A 7797-nucleotide genomic window follows, 5' to 3' on the forward strand; every position below is an offset into this window, starting at 1 on the left:
CTTCCATCTGATCTCCACACCATCATTCTGAGCGCCCTTGAACAAACAACTTGGAATGGAATTGCCTCCTGCTGTTTTATTAGCCTGCTCAAACTTTAACCGCAAATCACTCTTTTTGGGAGTTCTGGTGAAATAAAAATGAAACCCATAGGATTTGAACCCGCTGTACAGGGTACCAACCCCCCACCCCGGCCCCCCTACAGTAAATGTCACACCTTCTCCAAATGTGCAGCCTTGGTGCTTGGGTCAGCATGTTCCATGTGTGAAATGCATTAATATGAATGGGTTTACTTAAAGGGGAACCGTCATGTTCGGCTTTTTCTGATGTGACAGAGTACTGATTCATACGTGTGCTTGCAGTCTGCAAGATCAGTTTCCGTGAAAAAGTTGGAACATTGGATTCTTTGGTCAGGGATTTAAGTTCTCCATTTAGTCCAAAAAGGACCAATGACGTATGAGGTCAACATTTTTAAGTGAGGAACAGTTGATGTTTCAAAGAAAATGGTTAATGATGACGGCTCCCCGTTAGATCTGAAAGAAAAGAGTTCGCACAAAGGAAATGTACATGTTCGGTAACAACTGAAATAGGCGCATGTGGCTACGCAGTACTAAATACATGGACATAAAATAAACGGTGTTTAGGGTTTAATCAGCCTTTCCTCCAGAAAAAGACCCCCAAATCATCTTCAATCTTGGTGCTGTCTGGCTGCATACTTCACGCTTGATCGTCTTCCCCATAAAGATTCATCACCCGTCAAAAAGCCACATCTGCATTCAACATCTGACAATAAGATACCCGTTTTATAGGGACTTTTATTGAACATGGGCAATTACACATCAACATACAATAAACTGCTGACCGTCATGGAAGAATCAAAAGTGATTTTGTTTAAATAAAGACAAGCTGCCTCTCTTAAGGCGATTTTCAGTCCAGAGTGAAATAGTTACATTTAAATATACAGTATATAAGTTGTAAAGTTGTAGAATTGAATTCCATCACGGCATAGGTTCCACCATTACATTTATGTGCACTAGGGCAGGATCACGTAGAAAACCCTTACCTGCCCCCAAATATCTTTATATATGATATTGCTGAAAAATACTTTGAGAGGAATCTTTGATCTGAACTCTAAACTATTTGAAACATCTTGTTTACATTTCTGCTCAAACCTTGGCGTGTCATCACCACGCCGGGACCCCTTTAAAAATCAAATAGGAAAACAGCTTGATGAAACCTTCCTCCCAGGTTGTCCAGGGTTCTTCTATCAGACACGGGCCTCATCTGGAGCACATCTGGACCTCGTTGGGGCCTCTGGCCAGCAGAGGAGGCATGCATGAAGCAGCCATGACCCAGAGAGCACAGGAGAGCAAGGGGGAGGAAATGAAGGAGACAAAGGTTTGCCACCCCACCTGAGTGGGGGATTGTCCTGAGGCGAGCTGGCCAGATAAGGGCCGGGACACTACAGATTCCTGGCTGAAACCAGAGTGGACGCGCCAAATCCACATCTGATATCCTTGGGCAGAGTCATTATCTAAGAGGCACACATAGTAATGGAGACAGAGCAGGCCCATGGTGTGATGTGGTTGGATGAAAGCGTGGCGTGGTCCGCATCGGGTTATCCCGAAAAAACATTGAGCGAGGAACTAAGGCTTCTGATTCAAAGCCTCATCCACAGCCTCCTGCATCTGACATCAATGTGTATTCCTGTTGAGGAATTCCACAGCCTCTTCCAGTTAGTTTCAGGTCACCCTATACCGCCCATAGCACAACCTGGAATTCTACGCTTCAGGGATAAATTAGATCTTTGCGGGATGGAACGAGGGGAATCAGGATTATTTCACAGACCAAAGAGGACATTTAGGACAGCTATTGTGTTCTTTTATGTTGGATATGTCTGTTGGTCTGGGGTATCCAATGTCCCCCAAATCATAAAATTGCATTGAGAAAGCAGTCGGAGGAGGACTGTCCATCTTTTTACAGCAAGAAAAAAACCTGGATTAATTAGCAAAAATAGGCTTTATTGCACCGGACTGTCGTGAACATAACTGTAAGGGCTTTGACTTTGGCCTCAATGGTTCATAAACATAGTAATCGCTGAACATTAAGGTCCCCACCAGACACTCAAAGGAAAGTTTGACGAGAAAGGAAAACAAAAACACAGTTTTCTTTCTTGCAGTTCTTTTCACAAAATCTCCCGGGTGGCACTTTTCTTTATGCCACTTGGCCGAGTCCAAGTTGTTGCCGTGTCGCCTGCTGACAGCGTATTTGACACAAGTCTTGTTCCAGCTTCCTCTCAGTCATAACATACCCCTGGGCACTGAGAGAGGCAGCCATACATCTTAAAGGTTAGTCCGGCTAATGAAGGCAACCTTGTCAAAGCACCAACCCCCCCTTGGGTTTTTGTTGCACAGTAATCCACATGCCACTCTTTGAGAGGGTTCTCCTGCTTGTTACCCCAAGATTCCCTGCAGGCAGTGCCTCGGACAGCCCCAGAGTAGGACCCAAGCTAATGAGAAATGAGCCACTACAGTAATAACACACCTGGGGAACCATGCTGGATGGTTGAGCTGTAGAAGGGGGGGGGGGTCACTGGGGGCTTCTACCAAAAGGACAATCAATTGCATTAGAAGTTCCTGTTTATGTTAAAAAAGCAGTTAGAAATAACACAGAAGAAGAAGAAGATTTGTTAGATTTATGTTAGAGTAAGCTCAATAGCAGAGAGGGCCGGTCATTTATTTGGCAAAACCATATGGTGACCCCGGTCAAATGGATTCATGAGCTATAGAACAAGGAAAGCCCTTACAGTGACGCCATTCAAACTTATTTTAGTGGGTTAACCAACCAGAAATAAGGTGGAAAAGGAACAACAACAAAAAGTAGTTTTTGAAACGTCTTAAAAATCGAATAATGTTGCGTTCTGTAAATCAGTTTCCCACCGGCTTCCATTGAAGCATGCAGAGAAGAAAACGCGGCACCCTGATTGATTCAGACTCACTCGGTCGTGAAGTGAACCCAAACCAAGGCCAGTGTGACTCTAGTTCAAGCGAAACAATGTTTTATTAAAACAAACGAAACAAAAACACGGCTATTCCTCAGGCTTTACTGACAAGGAGGCAAGTGATAGAATGTGCTGGAGAGACACAGCTGGCCTACATTACCCCTCCGTGGCGGTGCTCAGGTTCCCCCGTGGTTGTATTCATGACCGGTGTCTCTCACCACGCGCTTTCATCTTCCTCTTCCTCAGAGGGAGAGAGAGAGAGAGAGAGATGCGCTTTGGTCCTGAAGCATGTCTGTTTTAAGCTCACAGAAATGGTCAAAGTCTTTGGTTACACGCTCCAATAAGGGTACATTTATTTTCCATTAATTAACCATTCATGAACATTAGTAAATTCAGCAGAAAGCATTAAATAACAGTTGATTAACAGTGAACCAATGGTCTAGTTATCATTTACTAATGGTGTTCATGTGGACTGATGGTGTTCATTTTAACTAATGTATTAATGTAAAAAGGGCCAGGCCATATCCTAACCCTGCCCCAAGACCCTAACCCCAACCCTAACACTGCACCTTATTGAATGCTGTAGCATAATGTTAATACGGCTTTAACTAATGTTAATTAATGCTTACTTAATATACTCTTATTGTAAAGTGTTACCAAGTCTTCTGTCACAGTTTGAGAAGGGGTACACTTATTTTATTTACTCATGTTGTGATATGAACATATTCTTATAGCAGGTGCCAGCTATGTTATTTGCTGTGACATATTGATTATTTCTTATGAATTATAATTGGAGAGTTAATGGGTGAGAGGATTAGAACTGATCGGTCCAAGATAAATCCTGCCCAAACATGGTAGTATTTGGAAAAGCAGCTATTCTAATATATTGAACTGGAATTTCGATATTGTCTCATGATTATTATTAGTTGGAATAATAGGCTAGAAATGAAAGGGATATATAACTCAGGTTGTTGGCATGAGTTCCACTAGACTTGAAAAGTACTGTGACTACAAAGTATGCCAAATTCTGAGCTGACATTGGAATGATATTGCCCATGAAAGTAATTGACTGCAGGATAACAAAAGCCTCGTTATTTCTACACCAAAAAGAGTATCACATATTACCAAATAATGTAGAAAACAGCTATGATGGCACTTTAGGCAATGTAATATGGTTGAGCGTTTATTTTACACTATGACGTGATTAGTCCTCCACTATTGATTGTACACCCTTATGGTATACAGATCAGATCAACTTGGCTTTGGATAATGTCGCAATTCCGGAATAACTTGCTTGCGTTTGATTTCCCCTGACACAAAATAACCTCAGTGTGCCCGTTGAGGTACAGGTCGAGGTACCGACCTGTAGCGGTTCAGTGTTCACATCTGCTTCCAGTGCGCTCGCTAGCTGAGAGAGGAGCTCTCGGCTCTTCAAGCACAGCTGGCCGGCCACGGTTACACCCGGTGCTCCACATCCACACAGCTTCTGACTTAGAGGCCATAAAACCAGACAGGTGTCCCAGTGTTTGCACATGTTTACACAGCACGCGATATATGACTTATGTCTGTGAAAGTGTACCCTGTGTGCACGCATGTGCATGGGTGTGTGTGTGTGTGTGTGTCTGTGTGTGTGTGTGTGTGTGTGTGTGTGTGTGTGTGTGTGTGTGTGTGTGTGTGTGTGTGTGTGTGTGTGTGTGTGTGTGTGTGTGTGTGTGTGTGTGTGTGTGTGTGTGTGAACATGCGACACCGGGGGCCATATATATGGCACTGCATCGCCTATTAGTCTTCACAGTGACCTGCTCTGATCCATTAAATGGATCAGAGCAGGTCACTGTGAAGACTAACAGTTTGATTAGACGTTCTGTGATTTAAGTGCCTCCATTCGGTGCATCACACCATCCTGAATCCCCTCCCTTCCTCCCCACTGGCAGATTGCTTTTACCATGACGAAAGTTTAAAGTTTAAACGCTGTTACAAGGTCTACATCTGCTTAGTGTGAGGATGGCTGAGAGTGTGTGTGTGTGTGTGTGTGCGTGCGTGCGTGCGTGCGTGCGCGCGCGCGCGTGCGTGTGTGTGTGTGTGTGTGTGTGTGTGTGTGTGTGTGTGTGTGTGAAAGAGAGAGAGAGCGAGGGGGGGTGGGGGGGAGTGTGCATGGTGGGGGAGTGGCAACGTTTTTTGAAATGGAAACTAATCCGCCGTGAAATAGGTCTTATGCTGAGGTCTAGCGAGCCTGTCCTAAAGACAACAAAACATGTCCTGTGCTGCAGATAAGGATCTGGTGTCATGGTGTTTCTGTTGGCCTTAACAAAGTGACTGTTGACAGCCCACTCCATTTATTTCCCCTTCGTTATTGTTTTTACTGTGACGTCAAATGAAAACACGTTCAACAAGGTGGAGTCAAGAGATCAACCATCATTAATAATGCTGAGACTTGACTGGCGCTCCACAGACCAGATGAGGGGAGGGGGGACATAAACAGCTACACATAATCGTAGAGGGGTGGGATGTGATGAGAGGATGGACATTGTTGGTTGTCAACCCCCTTCATGGTCAAATCATCACACTGAACATGCCCATTGCAATAAAAAAACAGACTTGTGCCTAAAGATCTCTTATCTCTCTCTCTCTCTCTCTCTCTCTCTCTCTCTCTCTCTCTCTCTCTCTCTCTCTCTCTCTCTCTCTGTCTCTCTGTCTCTCTGTCTCTCTGTCTCTCTCTCTCTCTCTCTCTCTCTGTCTCTCTCGCTCTCTCTTTCTCTTTGCCTTTTTCTTTCGTTCCCTCTCTCTCTTTCTCTCTTGCTCTGCCTCTAACTGTCTCCTGCGCTCTCTCTCTCTCTCTCTCTCTCTCTCTCTCTCTCTCTCTCTCTCTCTCTCTCTCTCTCTCTCTCTCTCTCTCACTACTGTTTCCTCTCAGCCTTCTGAGAACTGGGTTGTTGCTCTCATTATTTCCACACCTCTGAGGAGATAGAAAGAGATGTCCCTCGCTGTTGACACCCAATCCTAAGCGGCTTCTGAAGTGACTCTTCATGGACCTGAAGGCAGCTGTTGGGGTCACATGGCCAATTGTCCAAATTGACATTGACACAATAACCCACGGAAAAACCTATTCAGACTCAAGCTGCATTATCATTGTAAGCTCAGCTAAAGGGACTTTCCAATCAGAGACACAGATCTGTCAGGGGAAATGGTGGAGATTCTCACTCCGAAGATATGGGATATAACTTATATCTGAGTGCTGAGGATCTATAATTTGGCTATATCTATGCTTTTTAGGCATCCACACTGCAAGCAAGGATTTATATAAATTTAGTATCATAGTTACTGATGCCATCCAAATGAAGTAGATCACAGTGATAAGTTAAGGATCTTAACTTATACATATTTATAATTCGTCATGCCTTGTTTATCTGGATTAGGTCCCGGATGAGGCCATAGGATTTCCAATGATCTCCACCTGAATGGGCTCCATGCAGATCCTCTGTCTCTACCAAGGCCCAGTCAAGCCCATGCATGATCCGGATGTTCACCAAGATATGCGATATCATTTACATCTCCCTGTGATGATAAATTCACGGCTATCCACAAAACTCTCAGAAGCTAGCGTCTTTTCAGCCTCTCTGTCGTCGGAGAGGTAGAATAAACACATCCAACTCGCTTTTGATGAATTATTAAGGCAAGTTGCACAACGCACAATTCATAGGAGGTTCAGTTGAGTCTCCTGGTGCAACGTGCGGAACCCAATATATTAGGATTCTGGTTAACAACGTTCCATGTTCTGCTCGCGGTTAAAGACGTAATCAAAGAGAAACTGTATACGCAACCGTGGGGATTTGGTTGTGAGAATCTGTTGTACTCAAAAAACAGTAATGGGGGAGAGTAGACGGACAGCTGTCACATATCAACTCCCTGTCACCCTGGTGTGAGCCCCCCTCGTCTTGGCCGCTCAGAAGAGAGCTCCTGTTTACATCCCCCCACCGCCCCCCCGGGGCCCCAGGAGAGAGGCCAGGCTGTCTACCGGAACCCTCATTAGTAAGGGAACCATGGCAGGCCTCTTGGAGCCCGTGTGGGGCTCCGTCAGGTGGCGATAGAGGGCCAAAAGGGCTCCAGGCTCTTCTGCTGGAGTTCGGGGCGGGTTGTGTGTGTGTGTGGGGAGGGGTGGGGGGGTGACGGGGTTGACGGAGCAGAGGGCACGCTGGGCGCTCCGGAGAACCTCCCTCTAGCGGCTCTTTAAGCTCCGATCAGGTGTCAACGCTGCATGCCAGAATTTATTTAGCATTGGGCAACAAGTTGTGAGGAAACTCGATCCCGCTCTTCAGAAAAAAACAGAGACGGCCTTTGCCTTTGCCACTCCGCCGGAACATCAAGCCACGGTCTGTCGGTGCCGGGGGGTGGGGGGGACGGACGGACGGGAGGCGTTCCCCCTTCAGAAGCCCCCCAGCCTCCCCTCTCACCTCCCGGTGCCAAGCCCGTCCAGAGGCAGCTCTCAGGTTTCACAGACGCGGCCGCCGGCGGATGACACCACCATCGGCAGCGTGTGAAGCAGCAGGATGAAGGAGGGGAGATAGGGGGAGATCGCCTGACCAGGGCCCATCCCTGGGCTCGCTGCGGAGGGAATGCCCGGAGCAGGGGAGATGGACGACTTCGACCGTAACGCGATCCACCGGGGCATTACACGCCGCCGCCGCCGCGTGCACGGCAGCGGTAACGTCTGGTCCGTCCGGGCCGTCTGGAGCACAGGTCCCAAACCCGACCCGACCGGGCCCCTCCACCATTCATCCGACCGTCCTCTGCCCACCTCCTG

This window comes from Gadus macrocephalus, chromosome 13 (genome assembly GCF_031168955.1).
Source record: "Gadus macrocephalus chromosome 13, ASM3116895v1".
In the NCBI taxonomy this organism is placed as follows: domain Eukaryota; kingdom Metazoa; phylum Chordata; class Actinopteri; order Gadiformes; family Gadidae; genus Gadus; species Gadus macrocephalus.